At 33.7% G+C, this 26,679-nt stretch overlaps 3 pseudogenes; 1 reads left to right on the forward strand and 2 right to left on the reverse strand.

The window, feature by feature from the left end:
• Positions 1-384: 384 nt before the first annotated feature.
• LOC133197908 (uncharacterized) lies at positions 385-4,492 on the reverse strand (annotated as a pseudogene).
• A 596-nt stretch (positions 4,493-5,088) lies between these two features.
• Positions 5,089-11,274, forward strand: LOC133197909 (uncharacterized; annotated as a pseudogene).
• Positions 11,275-12,130: 856 nt separating this feature from the next.
• LOC133197910 (bifunctional 3'-5' exonuclease/ATP-dependent helicase WRN-like) lies at positions 12,131-13,189 on the reverse strand (annotated as a pseudogene).
• Positions 13,190-26,679: the final 13,490 nt, after the last annotated feature.

Consider the following 26,679-nt stretch of genomic DNA (forward strand, 5'->3'; position numbering starts at 1 on the left):
GACAGTTATCAATTTGTTTAAATATTAGAAAGCAAAAAAAAAAAAAAATAAAAAATAAAAAAAAAAATACCTACTACCTACCCCTATGAGAAATATAGGTTGGAATACATCAAACAAAAATATTTTTAATGATGGCAATTACATCATATGAAACAATTTTAAGCTTGGGTGTGTACACTGTAGATGTATTTTGATACATATATATATATATATATATATATATATATATATATATATATATATATATATATATATATATATATATATATATATATATATATATATATATATATATATATAAATGGATATTATTATATATATTTTTAAAATATATATCCATTTATATACATATCAAAATGCATGTACAATGTAAACATCCAAGCTTCAAATCATTTCATATGATGCAATTCCCTTGTGCTTTGATATCCACAGATGAATCTTATGAAGATTAACTTTTTCAAAAACATCCTTAAAATTCTTAAAGTTTTCAAATTGTCGTCCTGGAATGTTTTTAAATAGCCCGCCTGAAATCACTTCTTTTAACCTAAGAGTGATGTCTCCTGACTTGTCAGATCTGGTTCTTGATTTTCCCGCAGCTTTTTTTGACAACTGCTGCATTATGTTCTCTTTTAATTCCTCCTGAATTTGGCAAGCTAATGCAGTTGTTTGTGCACTTTTGAAGGTGAAGTTTGCACCCTGCTCTTTCAGCTTCTTCTTGATTAACTGGACACAAAGTTCAACTAAATTGTCAATTGGAATGTTACCATCCACAGTTCCACTGATATTTGCGGTTGTATTCCACTTATACTCCATTGCTTTCTTAGGTGAAAGCACAGCTTGTTCATATGCCATCATGCTCCACAGCCACAACTGGTATTTAGTGTGCCCTGCAACACTGGCACAGAGCATTTCAAATTTGGCATTGAGGAATATTCTATCTCCATCACCCATTTTATATGCATCCCAAGTGTCTCTTAATATAAGAGCAGTTTTCATGTATGATGCACGCCAAACTGCAATCTTGTCTTTGTGTTGGGTTTCTTTAACTGTTTCAGTAGGAAACTGCCAGTTATGTTCCTTCTCCAAGTGGCGTTTGAAGTAGCCAAGTGTCTTGTATTTCTTGTTGCATGTACACTCATATTGTTTCAACATTGGGTCATACATATTTCGAATAAGAGTATCTTGTGTATCTCTATCGGCAGATGCCTGGGTCATTTCTTGAAGATCTCTTGATTCTAAGAGTTAAATAGAAAAAAAAAAACAAGATGTGTTTGTGAAACACTAATGCCCCCATAGGCAGCTTGTGGCGAGGGTTGAATTTTCTCAAATGCATGTCCAACTCCAAAGGACAAGGTCAAAAGGTCTAAATTGTTGGTACCCAAAGGAAGGTCTCGTCACAAGGAATGCACCTTTGAAATATGTTCCAACTGTTCAAAAGTTATGGCCAAGGTTAAAGTTTTAAAAAGTGGGTTTAACTCTAAGGTCAAGGTAAAAAAAAAATCCCACTGAAAGATCTTGTCACAATGAATACCCATGTGAAGTATGAAACCCTTAGTACCAACTGTTCAAAAGTTATGACCAAGGTAAATGTGTGATAATTTTTGTAAAAGTGGGTCAAACTCCAAGGTCAAGAGGTCAAATTTAGTGGTACACAAAGAAAGGTCTTGTCACAATTAAGGGATACACCTGTGAAATATGAAATCCAAAGCCCCACCCACTCAAAATTTACGGGCAAGGTTAAAGTTTTTGGAGACAAACAGAGTGAGACAAACAGACAGATGGACAGGGCATAAACTATATACCCCGAATCTTCAATTGCGGGGCATAAAAACATTCAAATGAGTCTGATACGCATGTGCACAACAATTGACTCTCATTACAAAAATCAAGTTTACAAAATCTCTCTCTGTAAAGTACAAAGTTTGGATTCAAATATTTTCTTAATACTGAATAGTTATTTGCTTGAAGAAAATATGCTTACCTTGTAGGTTTATGTGCTTGTCAATGATGGCCCCTGCTAACTTCTTTAACCATGAGAATTGGCCCTCAGCACTAAACAAGGATAAGGTGTTTGGGTTAAACTGTTGAGGAGATCCATTGATATCTTCTAAACCCATGACATCCATTGCGGTTCCAAGAATAAATGCATCTAAAGCATCCTCCACAAATGCAAAATGAGCTCTAAATTGACAACCACAGAAATCAGTACATGTAACACATCTGAATGTTGAACAAAAGACAACAAATGCCTGGATTATTCATAAAGTGAGGTTCATTCTTAAAACATACCTGAATGCCTCCACAACTCTTTCTTTTCCAGTGACATCAACTCTATGAATGACATTTCTTAACTGAAATAAAGTCCCTTGTTCAAAGGAAGAGGATGGTTTGTAGAACTCCTGGTATATGAACTGTAAAATAAATTTTAGTTTTCAAATAAAACAATTTCATCAAGTAGAAATTTTCACATCAATGAGAACTTCATTTTGTAAATCAATAATTACATATGAACTTTAAAAACTATGGACAAATGAGCTTTAAAACTTTCCATTCTGTAAATTAAAGCATATATGTTTGACTTCTACTGTCAATGCTAGTGCTGTGCGAGATGAGGGCTGGGACGATATATCAGTATATCACAAATATTGATTCTGTATAAGGATGATAATGAAATATTACAAAAACATTAGATAGGTCGGGTAGGATCGAACTTCTTGCAGTACAATTTTTTTTTCAAACATTACCACTTACCCTTCTTTTACTATGCACTGCAACGTGTCTGCTGAAAGTGGGGTGGGGAGGGGGAGGGGGCTAAACCTACGCCCCAATGTTCAATGCTTATCTTATGTCTATCTTTGCAAAAAAAAAGGGGGGGCTAAGCTCCCCCCCCCCCCTCAGACGCCTATGTGCATAATAATTAATACCACTTGTACAAAATAATGTTGTTTTAATCCTGATATCCTATCGTGGCTCAATTATCATATGTATCGATATATAAAAAGTTGTATCGTCACAGCCCTTGTGCTAGAAGTTCACTAAGATTTGCTTTGCAGTTGTAGTTTCATAATGCATAATCATGATTTGAAAGATTCTAAAATCAAGCACTAACAAAAACAAACTAATAATATTAGTAAAAGTAAAAATTAGTATTAACAGAAGGTTCATGGACCAGATTGCTCACTTAGAAGTTTTAGACAGACAGATTTAAATCAGAAAAGCTCATAACAGGTGAGCTTATTGAATTCAGAATTCATGCTTTTAACTTAACTATCTATTCCAACATTTTGTCCTGCCAAGAAACTTGAGAAGTATATTTCAATGCTCTAGGATTATTTTGATTATATAAATTTTATTTATGTACTTGAGTGGTTATTTTTGTCTACTGTGTTTTTATACCGATAAATTTCATAATCACTTATCTTTGCTTATATTCAAGAGCCTGGAGGTGGTAAATATGACCTATAGGTTATTTACTTTTTCACACAAATATTGATTTGTTGACAGTGTGTAGAAATGTTGATCTAATTCAGAACTTACAACAAGAACAAATAAAAACTGGCAAAACCAGAATAGAACCATTGCATGCTGAAATACCAGCAGAAAGTTCATCATTCTATGAAGGCCCTCTGGTCTATGAATAATTCCTCCTAGTTTGTGGTAATTTGTCTCACAATTAAGCATAGCTAGCTGTGCTGTATAAGCACGCTCGTTGGTCAGTACATCCCCACCAAACACTTTTCTCTCTATCACCTCTGCATTTTTTTCCAGAAGTGTGTGCAATATACATCTGGTGAATGTGTTCTAGAATACTAATCATGCCATCATGTAAGTTTTCATTTTTGTCCATCAAATCCAAAATAAAGTACTTTGATCTTTTGGAAGTTTGCTCTATGAAAGGATGACTGATATATTTTGGTACACATTGTGCAAAGGGTTTTAGACATCCGACATGTTTTATAACAACTTTCAAGATGTGATGTGCCATGTTACTCTCAAAAATTTTAATTTCTTGAGAGTTGGGTAGAAATGAGTGGTTAGGCAAGGTTAAAATGTCATGTTTTGGTTTATCATCTGACAAATTTGAAACTAAAACTCTTTTCTGGAGGCCAATCAAGAGGAACCAGTGAAAGCTCATTCTCTGCTTTTCTTTTGTCATTGAGGATGTTGATTTTAGTATGTCCAAGTTGTCACCAATTACATCGAATGGTGGTTGAATGTCTTATTCTTGTAATTAAACTTCAAGTCGAGAAACATACTTCTCACCGATAAGTCTAGTAGCTTTTCTATTTGACTGGAATACCCGACAATTTGGACTAACTTCAAAACATGAGAACATGAAGACAGCAGGACAATGTATCACACCAATACTAGTAAAAATATTAAGTGGTGAAAGCTGAATGGTTTGTAGGGCTGTACATCTAGATTTGCAAGAATCTATTGTATTGTATGACATGGATGACTTTGCAACTACTATTCCCTGATTTTCATTCATAGTTGAAAATTTCACATCAAAGTATGGATGGAATATTGCACTACCTTGTGAAGTTTGTAATTCACCATGCGATATAAACATGGTTTACATTCCTCGATACAAGTCTCGGCATCGACATTTACAACATCAACTGGAATTTCCTCTGATCACGATAATGTTTCCTGCTTTACAAGTAGTAAATTTCTTGCCACCCCAACAAAGTGTACAACTCGGACAAAGAGAACAATTGTACACACACCTACCCCAAGAAAATTTAAGGTCCAAGTCACTTCAGGGAAAACAATTTCAGCAAATCCTTCATCCAGAAAGCGTTTAGGACATCTTTTATTATCGCCATTGAAAGCAAAGGTTTGTTTTCGATTTATATAATGAATTTTGGAATTATATCTATCAATTTTTATGATTTCAAAGTTAAGGGATACATGACATTTTATGTAATTGACAAAATGATTATGTAACTGTTAGTCTAAATTTACATTGTTTATACATGTGTAGGTGTCCTATAGAGGTCAGAATGATCAGAAAGTGAGGTCAAGAATTATCAAAGAAAAGGGGCTCTATGGTGTAGTTGTTGGACTTGTTCGAGGAAATATGTTAAAGAAGAATGTAGGTTACTTTGCGGCAAAAAGGATGCATCTGTCTTGTGAGGCAATTCTCCTGATTGTTTGGCTTCTGTAGATTTTCAGAAGATTGCTACTGAATTGAGGAAAAGAGCTCCTGGTTTTTCCCAATTGCTGTCAGACATTATGAACACTACAGAAACAGTGGCTTTGGTGTCATCAGCAGCCATACTGCTGCATCATAGAAATCAAAATATGTCATAGATTCATCATGTTGTTGGTCAGCCACTGGATAATGGCGGAGCCATAGATGAAGTAAATGAATATATGTTTCATTATCATGATTACAAAATGATTTAATGTGTAAAATATAAATATGTATCAGCATATAAATGACATAAATGATAATTTTTTTTTTTAACCCCCCCCCTTTTTTTTTTTTTTTTTTTTTTTTTTTTTTTTTTTTTTTTTTTTTGCTGGTTGAATTTGATCAGTAATACATTTCAATCATATTATGAATTATAAACAGTTCCAACTTCAACTGCATTCTGCATATCTCCATATTACAAATGCTAATATCAGTTGACATTTCTCCTTGCTACCATTGAAACATTTGACAAAATTTTGCTCAGTAACAATAAATATATTACCGGTAATGCTTTTTCTTGGTAGGAATTATAAGAAATTGTAATTTTTAGTGAATATTGAGCAAATGCTAAAACCAAGCTGAATTTGTAAAAGTCAGCCCCAAATGATAAGATCAAGTTTAATATAATATGCATCAGGGAATGTGGTATTCATAGTGCTATGTACTGAATTTGTTTTTAGACAATAGATTTGCTGGCATATCTAGGACTCTCTGTGGGACGTTCGTCAACTCAAAAGAAACACACTTTACTGGTGAACAGACAGAAAGAGAAGATTGAAGAAACAATCATACGTCAAGTACATCAATCAAATATTCAGTACAAAATGGAGAAAACCAGAGAAATGGTATCTTTTCTTGAAGAAAAGGATGTAACTGATACATGCATCTCAAACCAGTTCACAAGTTCCAGTCTGTTACAAACTTTACAAGGTAGTGCAATATTTCACCCATACTTTGATGTGAAATTTTCAACTAAGAATGAAAATCAGGGAATAGTAGTTGCAAAGTCATCCATGTCATACAATACAATAGATTCTTGCAAATCTAGATGTACAGCCCTACAAACCATTCAGCTTTCACCACTTAATATTTTTACTAGTATTGGTGTGATACATTGTCCTGCTGTCTTCATGTTCTCATGTTTTGAAGATAGTCCAAATTGTCGGGTATTCCAGTCAAATAGTAAAGCTGATAGACTTTACGGTGAGAAGTATGTTTCTCCACTTGAAGTTCAATTACAAGAATGTGACATTCAACCACCATTCGATGTAATTGGTGACCGCATGTGAGTTAAGGCTAGGTATAGACGTTTAATGCAAATTAGCTTATAAAAACGCATAAGAGGTATATTTATTATTCAGAGAAAGTTTTGATATATTTTCTTATACATACTTAGTACCAACGATAAGTTATAGCCAGTGCATATAAGGACGTCATATTATGACATCATTGTTCTTATCTACTGGAGGTAATAAAAAACATCAACAAAACAGCTTCGGCGCAAGGGATTATCCTTTTTAATTGTTCATAAAAATTGTATAATGCTAAGAAGAATATTCAATAGATTAATAAAACTGCTGCACAAATCCTAGGCATTTTCACATTTGATCGGAATTTGAGGAAACTTGTACTGGACTGTACATTTTACCCTGTTTTAACTTAAAACTTTACAAATAGTAATTAAACAACTGATCTGTTGATATTTGTGCAGCACTGCCAGCAATACTTGGAATATTTTGCTTCTAAATATATCTTGTTCCAGTTAAATAAAATAGAGCATGCCCTTGCGCCGAAGCTTTTTTGTTGATGTCCTTCATAATCTTGTGAAATAAAGAACAATGACGTCATAATATGACGTCATAATGTGTACTGGTTATAACATGTCGTGGGTACCAAATATGTATTAGGCAATACGTTTCAACTTTCTCTGTATAATAGGTATAGTCCTTAGACATTTGAATTAGTTTCTTTGCATAGAAATGCCTTTCCTAGCCTTAACTCACTTGCGACAACTTGGACATACTCAAATCAACATCTTCAATGACAAAAGAAAAGCAGAGAATGAGCTTTCACTGGTTCCTCTTGGTTGGCCTCCAGAGAAGCGTTTTAGTTTCAAATTTGTCAGATGATAAACCAAAACATGACATCTTAACCTTGCCTAACCACTCATTTCTACCCAACTCTCAAGAAATTAAAATTTTTGAGAGTAACATGGCACATCACATCTTGAAAGTTGTTATAAAACATGTCGGATGTCTAAAACCCTTTGCACAATGTGTACCAAAATATATCAGTCATCCTTTCATAGAGCAAACTTCCAAAAGATCAAAGTACTTTATTTTGGATTTGATGGACAAAAATGAAAACTTGCATGATGACATGATTAGTATTCTAGAACACATTCACCAGATGTATATTGCACACACTTCTGGAGAAAATGCAGAGGTGATAGAGAGAAAAGTGTTTGGTGGGGATGTACTGACCAACGAGCGTGCTTATACAGCACAGCTAGCTATGCTTAATTGTGAGACAAATTACCACAAACTAGGAGGAATTATTCATAGACCAGAGGGCCTTCATAGAATGATGAACTTTCTGCTGGTATTTCAGCATGCAATGGTTCTATTCTGGTTTTGCCAGTTTTTATTTGTTCTTGTTGTAAGTTCTGAATTAGATCAACATTTCTACACACTGTCAACAAATCAATATTTGTGTGAAAAAGTAAATAACCTATTGGTCATATTTACCACCTCCAGGCTCTTGAATATAAGCAAAGATAAGTGATTATGAAATTTATCGGTATAAAAACACAGTAGACAAAAATAACCACTCAAGTACATAAATAAAATTTATATAATCAAAATAATCCTAGAGCATTGAAATATACTTCTCAAGTTTCTTGGCAGGACAAAATGTTGGAATAGATAGTTAAGTTAAAAGCATGAATTCTGAATTCAATAAGCTCACCTGTTATGAGCCTTTCTGATTTAAATCTGTCTGTCTAAAACTTCCAAGGTGAGCATTCTGGTACATGAACCTTCTGTTAATACTAATTTTAACTTTTACTAATATTATTAGTTTGTTTTTGTTAGTGCTTGATTTTAGAATCTTTCAAATCATGATTATGCATTATGAAAGTACAACTGCAAAGCAAATCTTAGTGAACTTCTAGCACATGGGCTGTGACGATACAACTTTTTATATATCGATACATATGATAATTGAGCCACGATAGGATATCAGGATTAAAACAACATTATTTTATACAAGTGGTATTAATTATTATACACATAGGCGTCTGAGGGGGGTGGGGAGCTTAGCCCCCCTTTTTTTGCAAAGATAGACATAAGATAAGCATTGAACATTGGGGCGTAGGTTTAGCCCCCCCCTCCCCACCCCACTTTCAGCAGACACGTTGCAGTGCATAGTAAAAGAAGGGTAAGTGGTAATGTTTGAAAAAAAAAAATGTACTGAAAGAAGTTCGATCCTACCCGACCTATCTAATGTTTTTGTAATATTTCATTATCATCCTTATACAGAATCAATATTTGTGATATACTGATATATCGTCCCAGCCCTCATCTCGCACAGCACTAGACTTGACAGTAGAAGTCAAACATATATGCTTTAATTTACAGAATGGGGAGTTTTAAAGCTCATTTGTCCATAGTTTTTAAAGTTCATATGTAATTATTGATTTACAAAATGAAGTTCTCATTGATGTGAAAATTTCTACTTGATGAAATTGTTTTATTTGAAAACTAAAATTTATTTTACAGTTCATATACCAGGAGTTCTACAAACCATCCTCTTCCTTTGAACAAGGGACTTTATTTCAGTTAAGAAATGTCATTCATAGAGTTGATGTCACTGGAAAAGAAAGAGTTGTGGAGGCATTCAGGTATGTTTTAAGAATGAACCTCACTTTATGAATAATCCAGGCATTTGTTGTCTTTTGTTCAACATTCAGATGTGTTACATGTACTGATTTCTGTGGTTGTCAATTTAGAGCTCATTTTGCATTTGTGGAGGATGCTTTAGATGCATTTATTCTTGGGACCGCAATGGATGTCATGGGTTTAGAAGATATCAATGGATCTCCTCAACAGTTTAACCCAAACACCTTATCCTTGTTTAGTGCTGAGGGCCAATTCTCATGGTTAAAGAAGTTGGAAGAGGCCATCATTGACAAGCACATAAACCTACAAGGTAAGCATATTTTCTTCAAGCAAATAACTATTCAGTATTAAGAAAATATTTGAATCCAAACTGTACTATACAGAGAGAGATTTTGTAAACTTGATTTTTGTAATGAGAGTCAATTGTTGTGCACATGCGTATCAGACTGATTTGAATGTTTTCATGCCCCGCAATTGAAGATTTGGGGTATATAGTTTTTGCCCTGTCCATCTGTCTGTTTGTCTCACTCTGTTTCGCAGCAAGGATAAGGCTGTCCGAAGAATGTCACAGTGTACCAGCCGCAGTAACTTCTCTGAACTACCTAGATATGACGTCATAATGGCATATGACGTCAAGTCACTGCAAATTTGAGCAGACATGACGGGGAAAGTGTCATAACTTTTATTTCCTTTTCACATCACATGTAGAATTTTTTTTACGTTGATGTTTAATTCGTGTGTCTCTATTGTTGTTTTAAGGGTGTTATGATGGTGAATATTTGCAGTATAATATCGTTATTCCTTTTTCTTGTCTGATATGTACGTATTCAAACAATTACAAAATAAAATGTGAAACGCTCCCCTTTACGCGTCTGTAGACAGAGTGAGAATTTATAATTTAAATCGTGTATATATTAGATTGGCACAAGTGAATAATAAGGATAAATTGAAGATGTTCTGTGTGAATCTACTGGAGAAATATGTCCTCTAACTGAATTTTGCTGGGGGATTGTATGTGATTTATCCCATTTTGTATAAATTGCGATGAAGAGTGGAAAATGACCCCTTGTATGTTGGTAAGTTGAATTTCTCGTGAAATATTTTCTTAAGAAATAAAATTCAGACTTGCCCCCAGCACTTTATATATATGTAAGAATACGTTTAATTGATTTATGTAACAAGCTGTTCACAATAATTTTGTTTTTCACTTGTGCCGATGCGATTTTTGAGCAACATTTAAGAAAATGTACAAGTGTCCGTCACGTGATCAACACAGTCATGTGACATCACAGAAATCCTTTTTTATAATACCTTATTCAACTCTCTTTACAACTGTGTATGTAACATAGATTAGAAATGGGAATCAAAACATGGCTCAAAATAAAATAGTATATATCTAATGCATATTAAGCCTTCGGACAGCCTTAAGATAACTGCGTTGTCCGCAAAAACTTTAACCTTGCTCGTAACTTTTGAGTGGGTGGGGCTTTGGATTTCATATTTCACAGGTGTATCCCTTAATTGTGACAAGACCTTTCTTTGTGTACCACTAAATTTGACCTCTTGACCTTGGAGTTTGACCCACATTTTCAAAAATTATCACACATTTACCTTGGTCATAACTTTTGAACAGTTGGTACTAAGGGTTTCATACTTCACATGTGTATTCATTGTGACAAGATCTTTCAGTGGGAATTTTTTTTTTTACCTTGACCTTAGAGTTTAACCCACTTTTTAAAAACTTTAACCTTGGCCATAACTTTTGAACAGTTGGAACATATTTCAAAGGTGCATTCCTTGTGACGAGACCTTCCTTTGGGTATCAATAATTTAGACCTTTTGACCTTGACCTTTGGAGTTGGACATGCATTTGAGAAAATTCAACCCTCGCCACAAGCTGCCTATGGGGGCATTAGTGTTTCACAAACACATCTTGTTTTTTTTTTTCTATTTAACTCTTAGAATCAAGAGATCTTCAAGAAATGGCCCAGGCATCTGCTGAAAGAAGATACACAAGATACTCTTATTCGAAATATGTATGACCCAATGTTGAAACAATATGAGTGTACATGCAACAAGAAATACAAGACACTTGGCTGCTTCAAACACCATTTGGAGAAGGAGCATAACTGGCAGTTTCCTACTGAAACTATGGATGATAATATTCTAATCTGACTCAGTGTCGGAAGAACCATAAGCCAAAATGTCATTGAATACATCATCAAAAATCTGAATTATTTGCTTAGCAGTGTCAAACAACCAAACTGTTGCATATTCCAACAAATCATTAATTGTAAATATTTGTGACAATTGACTAATAAACTGTTAATGGTTTCATCACTAAGTTCAGAATGATCACCAAATAAATCTGGCATGTTACTTTGAGCTGATTGCAGCGATTCTAGTTTATGTTTTAAAGTAGTCTTGTCCTCATCACACACTTCACGATGGAATGTGTCCTGAGCTTGGGATGATTCCTCCATTGTTAGAAAAGCTGGATGGGTCTACTTTGGACAGGCTAAACAATTGCATGTTTTCTCATAAACATCGCAACATTTGTGCTTCTGTTCAAAAATGTGACTATGTGCACTGTACGCTTTACACAGAATGCTTCTTCTGCACTGATTATCTGTCTTAATGAATGATAAAACTTCTGGGTCCATTTCTTTAAATGTCCTTTGTGGTTCTTGTAAAATATTAACTCATTTGAAAATTCATTATCTCTTCCTGCTCTGCCCATCTGCTGAGTAAGAGTGTCCAAATCCCGTGGTGGACCATAATGTACAACGTTATGTAGACCTTTGAAGTTAACACCCATTCCTGCTGCATTTGTACAGATAAGGACTCTGATTTGTCCTTCTTCTGTCTCCATGTCCATCCGAATTTTTTCTTTAACATGTTCTGATGTTTTGCTGTGAAACATCTGTAACAAGGAGGAACCACATTTCCTTATAAACATACTATAAAGTAACGCACAGTCCTTTATGCTGTTGCAAAATACAACATGTCTTGGGGTTTTTATTTTGAGAGTTTCAATTAGCCATGCAAATGTTTCACTAATATCCAAATTATTTTTTACACATTTCACATTTATTTTGATGTTTGGTCTGTCTGGACTGTCCAGTATGCACACATAATCTTCACGGAAGCATAAACTTTTCTTTAATTTTTTTTCCTGTTCGATGGACTACCTGTTGCTGTCAGCGAAAGTAAGGGCACAGTCAGGCTAAGGGATCGTAGCTCACCAATCTTTGAAAAAAATGTTCTGAAGGCTTCCTCATTCTTCTGCCCTTTACCCCTGAAAAATATCAGAGTAACTTAATTTTATTTTCTTAAGGGATTTTATCTATGTTGTAACACAGGTACCTGATCAATAAGTAGCAAAGAATGCTCAATATATACACATGTGTATTGTATTTATAAATAGAGGGAATAAGATTTTTTTAAACCCCCGGACCTTATATGCTACTTATTAAGAGTAAAATAAATCAGGTAGATGTGGTTGTATAAATCTCAATTTAATTTACACCATTGTCCATTTTTTTTTTTTTTTTTTTTTTTTTTTTTTTTTTTTTTTTTTTTTTTTTTTGTTCTAATATAGTTGGAATCCTAGAAAAAATAAAATAGCTGTGAAATTATGAAATTTTTAGAGGTACATACCATTGATAAACTGTATGGGCTTCGTCGACAACTGTCAACTTGTGTCTTGCTGAAAACTCTGGATTCCGAAAGATTTCTCTCCACTCGTCGTTTCCAACCAAGGCTTCAGGACTTCCAAATACGAACTGGTAGTAACCCCTCGATACATCATCTTTTCGGCAATCTGACTTTCCGATATATGTTGCTCGGAAACCCAATCCTGAGAATCTGTTCACCTACTCTTTCATGATGCTGAAAAGCGGGTAAACTATGACACAAACGGCCGATTGTCCAAACATAACGGGAGAACTCTCATAGATGAGTGACTTTCCACTCCCTGTCCTACGAATACATCCTTCCCCTGTTGTATGCTTTCTATAGCGCGTAACTGATCTGTCGTTAATTTCACTTGAAATTCTTCCTCAACCTTTTCTTTCATCGCCTCCGCCATTGTTGTGTTTATACCAACAGTATTATGAAAGCCCTTACCCGATTGGCTGGATTTTGAAGTTAATATAGAGAACATCCGCTAGGAGTCGCCACTGCGGGCCACAATTTTAGTGGCGTAATCTGCCAAGGGTTTGTGGGGAGCGGAGCGGACCGAAAACCCTTGGCTTGCGAAGATGGGTCTTCAAATAACATGCAGTTATCTAGGCTGTTACGTAAATGACGGCCAGCGCGTGTGTATCAAAGTACACTTTACATAGCATCGATTAGATCAGCCAAGGCGTGGATCCAAGAATTTACAAAAAACAAAATCAAAGTAAATACTCGCATTAAAAGTTTAAATACGACTGATGTGAATTGATGTCGAAAATTTTACCTTTATGTGCATCTTAGTCATTCAATAACCTGATGCCATTTTTAAAATATTTTTTAAACAAGTAGTTAATGTTAAAACTACAGGCATTGGAAGAAAGATTATAATCATTGTGAGTTTTTACGCATGTCTGCACTATTCTTTGTTTTTTATTATATAAAAAATAAATGTCAGAAATACAATATTGTTACCTTTGTATAAAAGACGCAATTTCTTTACCCGACTCGTATTTTGAGAATTTATAATTAAATTAAGCACCTGCAATCATTCTCTTTGTGTAATTTTAAATTACATTATTGGTTAGTGGCAAAAAAGCTATCAAATCACTTCTCTTGTTCCTGAAATATTATTATATAAAATGATTGTTTCCTTGAACAGCCTAAATATCAGGGTTGGTAAATTGGTACTCTTTCAGATCATTTATAAATGCCTAATTTTAGCTTATAACGTGTAAATTTTATTATTGACCTATATTTAAATGCATGTGAGAGTTATTTCTTTGGATAAACTATATATTTAAAAGTGGAAAATCTTTCGATATCAATTGAGGGTCAGTGTCGTATAGTGAGACTTCCCCATAGTGAGATTTCAACGGAAGGCTGGCTATATAGTCAGATATCCCCGGGAAGACTGGCTATACAGTGGGACTTCCCCCCGAAAGATCGACTTCTCACGGGGAGGTCTCACTATATAGCCAGTCTCTCCCCTCTTTCATAGTGAGACTTTCCCTCAAATGTAGTTTTCGGAATATTTTATTTCATTGTAAAACAATATTTTTCAGTATATGAATAAAAGTTCTCCGTTAATTAATAATTAAAACATCTTAACAGCCTTTTACCAGTTTGTTAGCCAAAAATAATTTTGGGATGACATGTACATGTATATTGATGTGAGATAACTGAATGAAAAATGTACGTTATTGTTACAAGTATGCATCTTTCTTTACTATATTGTATTTATTGCATTCCCTATGAAGGTTAACATAAGCAAATTCCAAGAGTCCACGAGTAATGATCTATTAACTGTTAAATGTATTTCTTTTGATAAGAATCATTTTGGAACAATTCAGTTATTTACTGTGCACGGTAAATTTTTAATGCGCACTTCTATATTTATTCATACATGTATCTACATGTATTTTATAAGATCATTATCAAAATGCAAATATATATACATCGTCGATGTAAATAAAATACTACTGAACATGGAAGGGGGAAGCCTCACTATGGTCGTTTAGGGGGGAAGACTCACTATATAGTAATTCTCCCCCCCCCCACCGGGGAGTCTTACCGCTATATATAGCCATATTTCCGGGGGGACGTCTCACTTTGGGGGTGGGAGTCTCACTATATGGCACCGGACTAATTCAAGTTAGCGCTTTAAACTTCTTGGCTAGTTGTCCGAGTAAGCTGCTGTGATGTAAAGTCAATAGGAACGCTAAGGTTTAACCCATCATCTTGTATAACAATTGTTTACAAATTTTACGAATACTGCTCAAAGGTTACATTTTTTAAACACATATACAAAAAATATTTGAAATTACTGTTGCAAATGTTTACTGAAAGGTAGCTTGCCTCTACCTTCCCCACATTTCTTTGTTGCAGCATATTCATACCCCAAAAAGTCAAAAAAAAGTTTAAATCTTCCCTCCCATCCACGAAATAAGAATTTCGAGTTTGAACACCCCCTTTTTTTCCTAGTGAAAGATTATTCAGGTAAGTTGTATTTTTTTTTTCTGACTACCCCCCCCCTTTTTTTTTGAAAAAAAGTTCTTTTGCTTGTAATCGTTGAGGAAAAAAATGTTACATTCCATGGTTTATTCTGTACCCCCCCCCTTTTGAAAAAAAAGTTCTTCTGTCTGTAATAGCTGAGCAAAAAAATGTTACATTCCACTGTTTATTCTGCCCCCCCCCCCCTTTAAAAAAAGTTCTTCTGCTTGTAATCGCTGAGGGAAAAAATGTTACATTCCACTGTTTATTCTGTGACATTAATGAAGCCAAAGAGAGGACATTTCAGGCTTTCTGGAAAGCCAAACCTGTTATTTACATGTATTGTATTAAATGCTTGTGGAGAGTTATTACATATAATACAAGTTGTCGGCGGACATTATATTCTTATTACATCTATTAGAACTGTTTAGTAAAGGCTAAATTAGACACCATGTATTGATTAAAATTTTGACAATATCAAACGTGAAAGTAAACATTACATGTATATGTGAGTTAATGTTTGAATTTAATCTGCTGAATAATCAAGTGCCTCCGTGGTGTAGTGGTATGTTGCTCGCTTAGCAAGCGAGAGGCCCGCGTTCAATCCCCGGACGATTCTCTCTCTTTTTTTTTTTTTTTTTGTTTTTTTTAAATTTTTTAATTTTATTTTATTTTATTTATTTATTTATTTATTTTTTTTTTTTTTTTGATTTACTAAATGATACTATTTAACATGTGAAATGAAAAGTTTATGATGTCTGGCGTGTACACACTAAAATCATTATTACAGTGTGATAAATTAAATATTCTGTAATTCAAAAAGAATGTTCTATATATACACATATTCAAGAATAAGCAATGAAATCTTAATATCCATATTGGCATTTAAAAAAAAAATGTTTCAATATACATGTAAACATTTAATAATTCTACAAATTAGTTTGAGCCCCCCCCCCCCCTAAATGGCAACATTTTTGTGTTTTGTTAGCTTACTGTTAATATATTGAATTAATTATACATGTTATATAAATTGAAATAATTATACCTGTAAAAAAAGTGTTTCACGTTATCGTGACGTCGATCTTGCTCAGAACTTACAGTTCAATGTCACAAAAAACCCACCTACCTTAATATAGCTGATTACCGACTTCTGACATTTTTTTTATCTATTTGGTTGCATGACCTTTAGTTTTAATTACAGCATTTATTAGTTTGTGGGTAAGGTCCCATATAAACCTTGTATATGCGCTTTGGTGAGGGTCGTCTAGATGTGCAGTACACAGTCAACAATTTCTTCTTTTGTTTTATGCTATATTGCTCCTTGGAAAGTTTAATTTTAATTTACTTTCTTAAATTTTCTATGAGAATAAGGAGTGGTTATTGAGGTGGCCAGTCTAAGGAAGGACATTAGTTTGTTCTTTTATGATCTATAGCCCTAGCTGACATGTGGGCAGGAATATTATTGTTGTGAAATATCCAGGTGTTAATACTGAAGATTATGACAAAAACATGCCACAAATTACTAACCAGATGTGTAATGTACTTATCTCTGTTAAATTTCCATTTTTTTTTTTTTTTTTTTTTTTTTTGGCGTTAGTAAGTCCACTCCTTAATAGCAAATACAGCACAAAACGAAACAGAGAGGCGTATTCCACCTTTACGGACTGAACGTATCAAAGGGCACTCCGATCTCCAATTTGTATCTGTCTTTCTCCAGAAAAAAAACTTTTTTCTCTTTCTAACATGTCTTGAGTTTCATCAGTAAAAATATGTTTTCCAATTTTGAAACCAGAGACCAGTATTTCTGATCAAGACACCATTCATCACAATTTGTTTACTTTTGAGATGTTGAAGAGTCTTGGCAACTTTTTTTTTTATTTTTTGGCAATTTTTGACGACTATGATTTATTTTAAAAGTAATCTACGCTGAACTGATCACTTTGACATTTGGTATATATCTATTTAATTCTGATGTTAGATCACTCAATGTTTCCTACGAACCAGCCTGTTTCAGACGCGATCTGACTGATCAGTTGTATGCTTTTGTCGTCCGCTTCATGTGTTATTTATGACACGTTGCCGCACAGAAAATCTCTTGAAGAACTTGGAGTCTGTGCAGCGATCATATCCCGTAATTTTGGCAATTTCAGATTTATTTCTACCTTCTTTATTAAATAGCACGATCTGTTTCTTTAGAGCTGACGACATTTCACAGCGTCTGCTTCAGTATTTAAAAATAGTCATACGCTCAGCAGGGGAATCCCAAATGACTTAGATTTTTTTATGTCCGAAAAAAATTATAGAACAATGTATAATATAAGAAAAAAAAAAACAGGGATTATGGTTGGAAGATAGTTTAAATTTTCTTCAGTAATGTGAAAACACTTACGCAAATGAGTTAAGGCTAAGTATAGGTATTTCTAGGCAAATAAACTAATTAAAATGCTTAAGGACTATTACTTCTTATACAGAGAAAGTTTAAACTTATTGTCCAATGCATGTACATGCTGTAACCAGTACACATTATGACGTCATATTATTAGTCATTGTGCATTGCTTTACTACATACAGTTACAAAGAACATCAAAAAGAGAGCTTCGGCGCAAAAAAAAAAAAAAAAAAAAAAAAAAAAAAAAAAAAAAAAAAAAAAAAAAGCAAAGGTGTATTAGTTTTGCAGCGAAACCTCTGTATCTCGAACATGGATATATCATCGAGCAAAATTAACGTTTTTGAAATAAATAACTTTTTAAAATATTATACTAAATTTGGACGTTATCTGTTAAATTCTCTAACTATTATCATTGCATGTCTATTATTTAGTTGTTTATTTCTCATTCTCTTTGAAGCAGGATTAAGACATTCCAATTGACTTTTAAGTGACTGTCAAAAGAATTGATACTCGTTAGGTGTAAATGCCTCAGGACCTGTTAATCTTATATCAATAACTTTGTTTACATAATTATTTAGCAATGTCTTTTATATCCATTCTATCAAAGAAACACTGTCCATCAATTAATTCAGCCAGTGTCATGATGAAATTATTGTTTACTCTCAATATTACAAAAGCTATGTCCATTATACTTTCTTCAGCTTTGGAGGCCCGATGCTCTACCGGCCACATCCAACTCGGTTGACTTGTAAGCTATTGTTGAAATTCATGTTGATTGTTATTTACCATCGTCCACAATAAATTTGGAAACCTGATTTTACCAGTTCTTGGACTTTATATTGGAAGACCATTAGGAATACGGCACCTTTCTCGTTTATGTTGTATTACGGCCCCACAGCGCCGCTACTGTATTAACCGCCAGCATTCCTTCTTCCCCGTTTGCCCTTAAACAGCGGATATAGTCCAGGAATTACTTTTATAACTTTAGAACCAAAATCTAACTGGTTATAATTGGTGATAGAATCGGGACGTTCCCTTTTGTGCTGTACCTTTCACTACGCAAGCGAGATGTTCTGCCCATGAGTTTAATTTCCCCAGAAATCAACAAACCTCACGATGGACTTTTATTTTTGACCACCATGGACTTCAACAAATTCCATTCGGCCGCGATATAGTTGCATCTTTAAGCATCCATCTCCATCAGTGTGTTATAACTGTGGAAAATATGGACACTGTGCCAAAACCTTCCCCCTAAAAAGTCAAATTTAAGTAAACTGCGTGATGCAAATAGAATTCGTCATTTTCTGGACAGAAAACAATGTTTGAGAGAATTACCATTCTACAACCTCAGACAAACTGCCTTCCATAGATGTGTGGACATTACTTCTACCCTTCGATGTCAAATTTCAAGAACAAAAGAACAACTTAAAAACTCAACAATCAGGATCAAGGAATTGCTTCAGAAACTGCAAACCGCCGAGCAAAACTTTGAATCAACAAAAAAAAAAAAAAAAACAACAACTCATCTCCGTTCAAGAAGAAAGTTCCGCAAAAGTCTCGCAATAAGAAACAAATATCCAAAACCTACAGAAAGCTAATCCGGAATTAAAGCAGGAAAAAATCGATCTTAAGATAAAACTAAACAATGCAAATAAAAACAATAAAATGACTTCAGAGCGTGTATCAGAGCTTTCTGCACAGAATCAGAAGCAAACGGAGGAAATTTTACAGTTGTCAACACAGCTATACACCGCAGATCAAACCATGAGAAGACAACAGATTCGGTCAGAGGAGCAAGACGCCGACATCAGTAGTCTTCGCTTTCAAGTTGAGGGTCAAATTCAAGAGATCAATTCCCTACGTTTTACGATTGACTCTCAAAGTCAAGAGATCGAAAATCTCCGCGATCAAATCGATGACCAAGACCAGGAAATCGATAGGTTAGAGGACATCATTGATTACGAAAGGCAGAATGGACCCAACTCGTACATGTACTACACTTACAACAACTTCCACAGACATTACCAGTGACAGTGCTCACCATTCTTTTAATTTTTAAAACATGAGGACGTGTTTTCCCGGAGGCCAAAGGATATTATCACCGAGCAAAATTAACGTTTTTGAAATAAATAACTTTTTAAAATATTATGCTAAATTTGGACGTTATCTGTTAAATTCTCTAACTATTAACATTGCATGTCTATTATTTAGTTGTTTATTTCTCATTCTCTTTGAAGCAGGATTAAGACATTCCAATTGACTTTAAAGTGACTGTCAAAAGAATTGATACTCGTTAGGTGTAAATGCCTCAGGACCTGTTAATCTTATATCAATAACTTTGTTTACATAATTATTTAGCAATGTCTTTTATATCCATTCTATCAAAGAAACACACCTGTCCATCAATTAATTCAGCCAGTGTCATGATGAAATTATTGTTTACTCCCAATATTACAAAAAGCTATGTCCATTATACTTTCTTCAGTTTTGGAGGCCCGATGCTCTACCGGCCACATCCAACTCGGTTGACTTGTAAGCTATTGTTGAAATTCATGTTGATTGTTATTTACCATCGTCCACAATAAATTTGGAAACCTGATTTTACCAGTTCTTGGACTTTATATTGGAAGACCATTAGGAATACGGCACCTTTCTCGTTTATGTTGTATTACGGCCCCACAGCGCCGCTACTGTATTAACCGCCAACATTCCTTCTTCCCCGTTTGCCCTTAAACAGCGGATATAGTCTAGGAATTACTTTTATAACTTTAGAACCAAAATCTAACTGGTTATAGATATATCGAGTACTATTTATATTTCGATGTATTTTGGAAGTCCAAACCACAGTTTTCGGATTGTATTTTATCCCCAGGTATCTGGAATCGTCAGATATCTCGAAGTTTTTTTTTTTTTTTTTTTTTATCCTTCGAGTTGGAGGTAACGAGGTTTGACAGTACATTACTTTTAGATCAACCCTCTTAGTCACTAATGATAGTGATACTGCTTGTGACTATTAGTATGCATATGTAGATATTGATCAAGAAATTCAAATGGCTGTATCACCTACTCAAGTAGTACATTTAATTATTTTTCATAAGATATATAACCAAACAAACGTAGAATACAAGTCTGATATGAAATAGCGTATTTTTTTGTGGCAAATTATTCGGTAAACAGGAAATCTTAATTGAGAAAAAAATATGTATTTATTACACCAAGTCTAATATCTGTGTGCGTTTCATCTTAAAATTATTCAAAATTTAAAAAAAAAATCATTTTTAGAATGTCTGTGTTGAAGATGATGAATTCGATTATCAGGAAAAAAAAATCTTTATGTAACACCTATAGGCAGAGTTCATGAAAGTAGGTGATATTTACGTAAATTGTGAAACTAATTTTCACGTAATATATAGTTATACATGTACTATATTTATTATTATTTCTCTTTTTGAAAATAAGTGTACTTATAAATACACTTGAAAGCTACTATATATACTAAAAACATAATGTTATTTTTTTAGAAATAATTTTGCACTGAATGACTTAAAGGCAAAAATTAAGTGCAAAAACCCTTGCTTAACTCATGTGTAATTATAATATGGGAAACGCCAGCCCTAAAGACCAAAAACTGAAAACAGACTTACGACAACATTTCAAAGAAAAAAAAAGACTTTTGATATAATTTTGATAAAGACACAAAACTTCCAAAGTGTGTATGAATTTGAGAATCATACAAACCTGCAATTTTCTATGAACCAAAGTCAAAATAAATTCAAGATCTTCCTTTTCCAAATATGATATTTATGTGAAACTTTCATCATATGGGGTAAATACAAATTTGTTCAAATCATGACCCACGAAGATAGGATGTGACCACAATAGGGGATCAAATTTTTACATAGGAATATATATGAAAAAAAAATCTATTTAAATATTCTAAAAAACAGTAAAGCCATGATAAGTCGTATTGATATGGAAGTATCCACAGGTAGTATAGATTACGGTTTGCTCAAATCATGATCCCGAGGGCTAAGATTGGACCACATCTTTAAAAAATATTTCTTTTTTCTCGAGAACACCACAGCCATGATTATTCTTCTTAATATGGAGGCATTTTAAGATAGCTTAGATTAAAGTCTGCTCAAATCGTGGCATTTAAGTGTAGGGTGGGTCAACAACAGGGGATCAAGGTTTACATAGGAATATATAGGAGGAAAAAAAAACTTTCTATTGAAGAACAGCATAGCCATATTGAATCAGGTAAACGTTGTTAACCATGTGTTTCTTATTTTCAAAAGCTTTACTCCATCTATATTTTCCATAACTATACATAGAGGCTGGGGCATAAAAACATGCAACTCGTTGCGTAAATTGCAAGCCTTGAATGAATAATGTATATTTTCTGATGGAAGATTATTTCGTAAAAGAAATCTTGATTGAGATTTCAAATACTTACTAGCTAGTACCTGTCATTTGTTTGTTTTCTTTCAAAAAAATATAAGAAAACACTCTCTGCAATAATGAAAATAGATCAAAATATGATTATGATGAAAATAATATAAAAAAAGAAACTAAATTCAAAATAATGTTACAATGTTGACTCTGTTTGCGATTATAGTTTTTATTTCCACAGAGTTTGAAAAGATTTTACGTAGACTTCCATTTTCTACAGTATTTTATCGTAGTTACCTTTTAAGATCTTTCTTATAGTTTCTGTACTTTACAAAGACTGTTTGCCATATCAATACTTTTTATTCTTTACGTTTGCCCTACGACTTTTATTTATACACGGATCACACCCTTCCTCTGTCTTTTTGTTAACAATATCAATTATAACTTTATTTTACATGTACAACATCAAACGATGCGGACAAAAAAATATTCTTCATTAGATTATAAAAAATGTAAAAGCCATGATTTAATGCAGTTAATGCCATATTTCCCAGAAGTACAACCCATAATAGAAGTAGTTCCTTTTCAAATTGGTGACGTTTAAGGTCTAAATTCAATGAACAATATTTATGTGTCTTCATTAAGAGGGTTGTTATGAGAAGCATTAAATGTATTAATTCCGGAATAAAATTCATAAATCTGTTAGTAATATAATCTCTACTTTACAATGAAAAAAATAATTCATTATGGTAAAATGTTAAAACATGTTTTATATAAACTGAACCGCAGAATTGAGAGTTAGAATGTATAGTTTTCAGAAACAAAGCAATAAAATGGTTTTCATTTCAACTTGAAGTTGTCAATTAAAAAATAGACAGCCAATCATAAGGCATGTCTTTATCTTTATTCGAATCGATTGTCTTTAAATAGTGTCTGACACTCGCATACAATCTGTCGACAAACATAATCATGCATACATCAAAGGTAAGTGAATTTACTTCGATAACTATGTTATGTTACACTAAGATTTTATTTCATTTAAAAAAAAAATCATAACTTACTACAACAGTCCTATAGAGAGCTCTGAATTTGTTGAATAAAGCAAATGTGATGAGAGAATACCTTTCTTGTACATAAGATGATAAGCGAACAAGGCGTTCAAAATGCCTCTGGCTTCAAATGTATAAGAATTAAATTCATTTTATGGACTAGGTTTTTCAGAGCATATTTCTTTTTATTGAATGGGATGTAAAGATGACAAATAAAGCTAATCTATGGACAAATCTCCCGACAAAAAAAAAATATTTTATGGTTAAGCAAAAATCTTAGTATTTGAACCGAAGCGATAAAATCCTCATTAATAGTATCTTTTCTAAGAAATATTCACTTTAACCAAAACACCAAACAGCTTATAACAGAAAACGCCATTTAAATCCTGTCTGTGATAGGACCCTTGAATAACTGAAATTCGAATATTTCAAAAAAAAAAAAAAAAAAAAAAAAAGATGTCATATAAAAAGAAAACATTTTTAGGTAGACTGGGTTTTGATTTTGTAAAGAAAATGGTATATATATTTATGAATACTTTGAAGATATAATACTTTCAAAAAAAGAGAGAAAACACACTAATATGGTAAAATACGTCGAAATAGTCATTTTTGCCCTCTTTGGTGTGAGCATGCTATTTCATAGATAGAACGTTCTATCGTTAAAATGATATTGTCGTACGGACCCGGTTCAACGATAGAATTCGTTCTGTGTATTGGCAATGCTGCAAAATAAACACGGGCGATAACCCGAACTCTGTGCATTTTTTATGAATAATCCAGAGAGTCCCGAATGTCAACATGGCGTTAAATTTGAAGCGAGGAAAAAAACGTTGAGAAAATGAGTTGAATTTTCGTATTTATATGGATTATTTTTTAGGTTAAAAGGCATCTACAATCTCAAAAAGGTTTGTTATGATTAATCTGGTAGTTATTTTCAGTGCAGCGCCTTTTGTATTCTTCAAAATCATTTCGGAGTGGATCCACTCCGATTTGCTACATTGCAAGTATATGGGACGTATTCTAACTGTGGTGAGGGCATGTTCCGAGACACAGTTAGGTTATTCTAACTAGCTATTCCATAGATTGTTGATTGATTGATTATATGTTGTTTTACGTCCCATTCGAGAATTTTTCACTCATATAGAGACGTCACCATATACCGGTGAAGGGCTTCAAATTTTGACCTTTACTCGGCACTCAGGGCCATTGAGCAGTGAGGGATCTTTATCAACTTTGTCAACGCCTACAGGTTTTTAAGGCACCTCGGTTTTCAAGGTCTCCTCCGAAAGACCCGCAACTTTCACTTCAAAGTGCCGAGCACATGGCGAAGGAACAATTGATATCCATTTTTATTGACTTATGTCAGTCGCGGCCGAGATTCGAACTCACGACCTCCCGATCACGGAAAGAGCGCTCTACCGACTGAGCTACCGTGAACGATCCTATTTCAGAGAAGAATAATTTATATACTTATGATACTGATTGCAGATTGTGGTTTTTTCACATAAAGTTTACATAAATGTTAACAGAAACAATATTAACAAAGAAAAAAAAATATAGTTAAGATTTAATATTTTACTTTCTTATCTGTCGACCGGTCACGGTAGCCTAGTGGTAGGGCGTTTGTTTCGTGATCGGGAGGCCCGGGTTCCATTCTCGTTCGCCGCGTCGTGTCAAACCTAAGATGTGAACATAAGTTGTGACTGTTCATTCGCCAAGCAATCACACTAGAAATTAAAGTCATGGGTCTTTCTGATGAGACCTAAAAAACCGAGGTCTCATGTCGCAGTGGGCGTTGGCACGATAAGGAATCCTCACCGCTCAATGGCCCTACGTGCCGAGTATAGGTCTTAACTTGAAATCACCGGCATTTGGTGATGTCTCTATATGAGTGAAAAATTCCAAAATGGACGTTAAACAACATACTATCAATTAATCGATCCATCCCTGTATATTAAGCAGATAAACTACATGTAGGTTATAATGAACATTGGTGCCTCGTAAAAAAATGATGTTAAATCTGTGGCTTTAAGATGAGGAGTTCCGGTGTGTGGTTTGTGTGTGTAGGGCAGGCGGTGGTTTCTTTTGATTATTAGTGAAAATTACTTTTAATATATTCTTAATTATCTGCTCCTGAGTATAACGTAAACAAACTAAATGCACGTATATGATGAGCACGAATATGAATTTCATGGACTTTTGGTTAGAGGCTCTAGTGCTAAGACGATTAGATAATAAAAAAAGATGCATTTTCTCTGCTCCTGCACATTTAGCAGATAAACTACGTGCATAGTTACTATGAGCAAGGGTGCTTCTGTCAAAACCGTGGAACTTGTTGCCCCAGGGTCAGGAATTCTGTTGTTGGGGGAGGAAAAAAGATCTCCTTTGCTTCGAGGTATTTAGCATTCAATTTTAGTGCATATTTACTATAAGCAGGAATACCCTCAGGTTCTCCCTAATATTAAACACACTGTATTGATTAACTCAGGCAAAGGTATTTGTTCAAAACAGAAAACGGATTCAACAAATGTTTTTGCAGGTTATTTGAAAATGTACTTCCCAGAGACAGCTCAGTTACGCTTATTTCCTGCGACAGGCGCATGCGAAATTTCAAATTTCAAATATAAATAAAAAAAAAATTATATTGTGATTGGAATGTTTTTCTTAATTTTCAGATTTTTCTTGCCTCATTATTTGTGTATTTTTCAAGTGTACCAGCTGTGTCAACGAGACTTGTATCTTTCAGGCATTGTAAGTCGAGGTTTATACAGTTGAACTTCGATATCGCGAACACGATAACTCTAATACCATGGACAACTCGAATGCCAATGATAAACACAAATCATTTTGAAGTCCGAACTCTTTTTTCTTTGTGTATTTTTCCTCAGTATTTCAAATCCAAGGATGTCTCGAAGTATTTTTTAGTCCTATCGGGTTCAAGATAATGAAGTTTGACTGTATCGGAAATCATATGAATCATGTAATCATGTCAAAAATCATGTGTGTCATCTCTTCTCTTAATTGAGTTACTCTTTTAATTAAAAACTTTAATTTTTTTTTTATATGCAGCTTCTCGATTATTTATTTACGAATTTTAGTCAAATTGCACACTGTTTCCTTCACTGAAAAAAAAAAATGAAAAATAAAAAAAAAATATGTGTTTATCATACGAAAAAAATGTATGTTATTCTTTATCTTGGAGGACTTTTTTTTTTTTTTTTTTTTTTTTTTTTTTTTTTGGCGTTTTCTCAAGAAAGTACGAGGGTTGTCCCATAAATACGCGAACATTTTCAATATCTTTTGTTTCACTAACTATAAAATTAAAAAATGGCATACATCATGAATAACACTTTATGAATAATGCATAAAAATTTCAATGAAATATCTCTATAAATAATTTTTCCCTCTCAGGTAAACGAATCTTAAAAAGCAGTTGTCTTCACAACTCGACGTCAAAAAACGTAGCTCGTGACGTTTGTTAGTTTGTTTTGGAAATGTGCTTCTGATAAAATTCGTTTAAGTATAAATTCGACACTGTATTTAATTTGCTTTTATTTACCAAGATATACATCACAAATACCA

The sequence above is a fragment of the Saccostrea echinata genome, unplaced genomic scaffold (genome assembly GCF_033153115.1).
Source record: "Saccostrea echinata isolate AGI-Se365-2 ecotype Australia unplaced genomic scaffold, CSIRO_AGI_Sech_v1 ptg000032l, whole genome shotgun sequence".
In the NCBI taxonomy this organism is placed as follows: domain Eukaryota; kingdom Metazoa; phylum Mollusca; class Bivalvia; order Ostreida; family Ostreidae; genus Saccostrea; species Saccostrea echinata.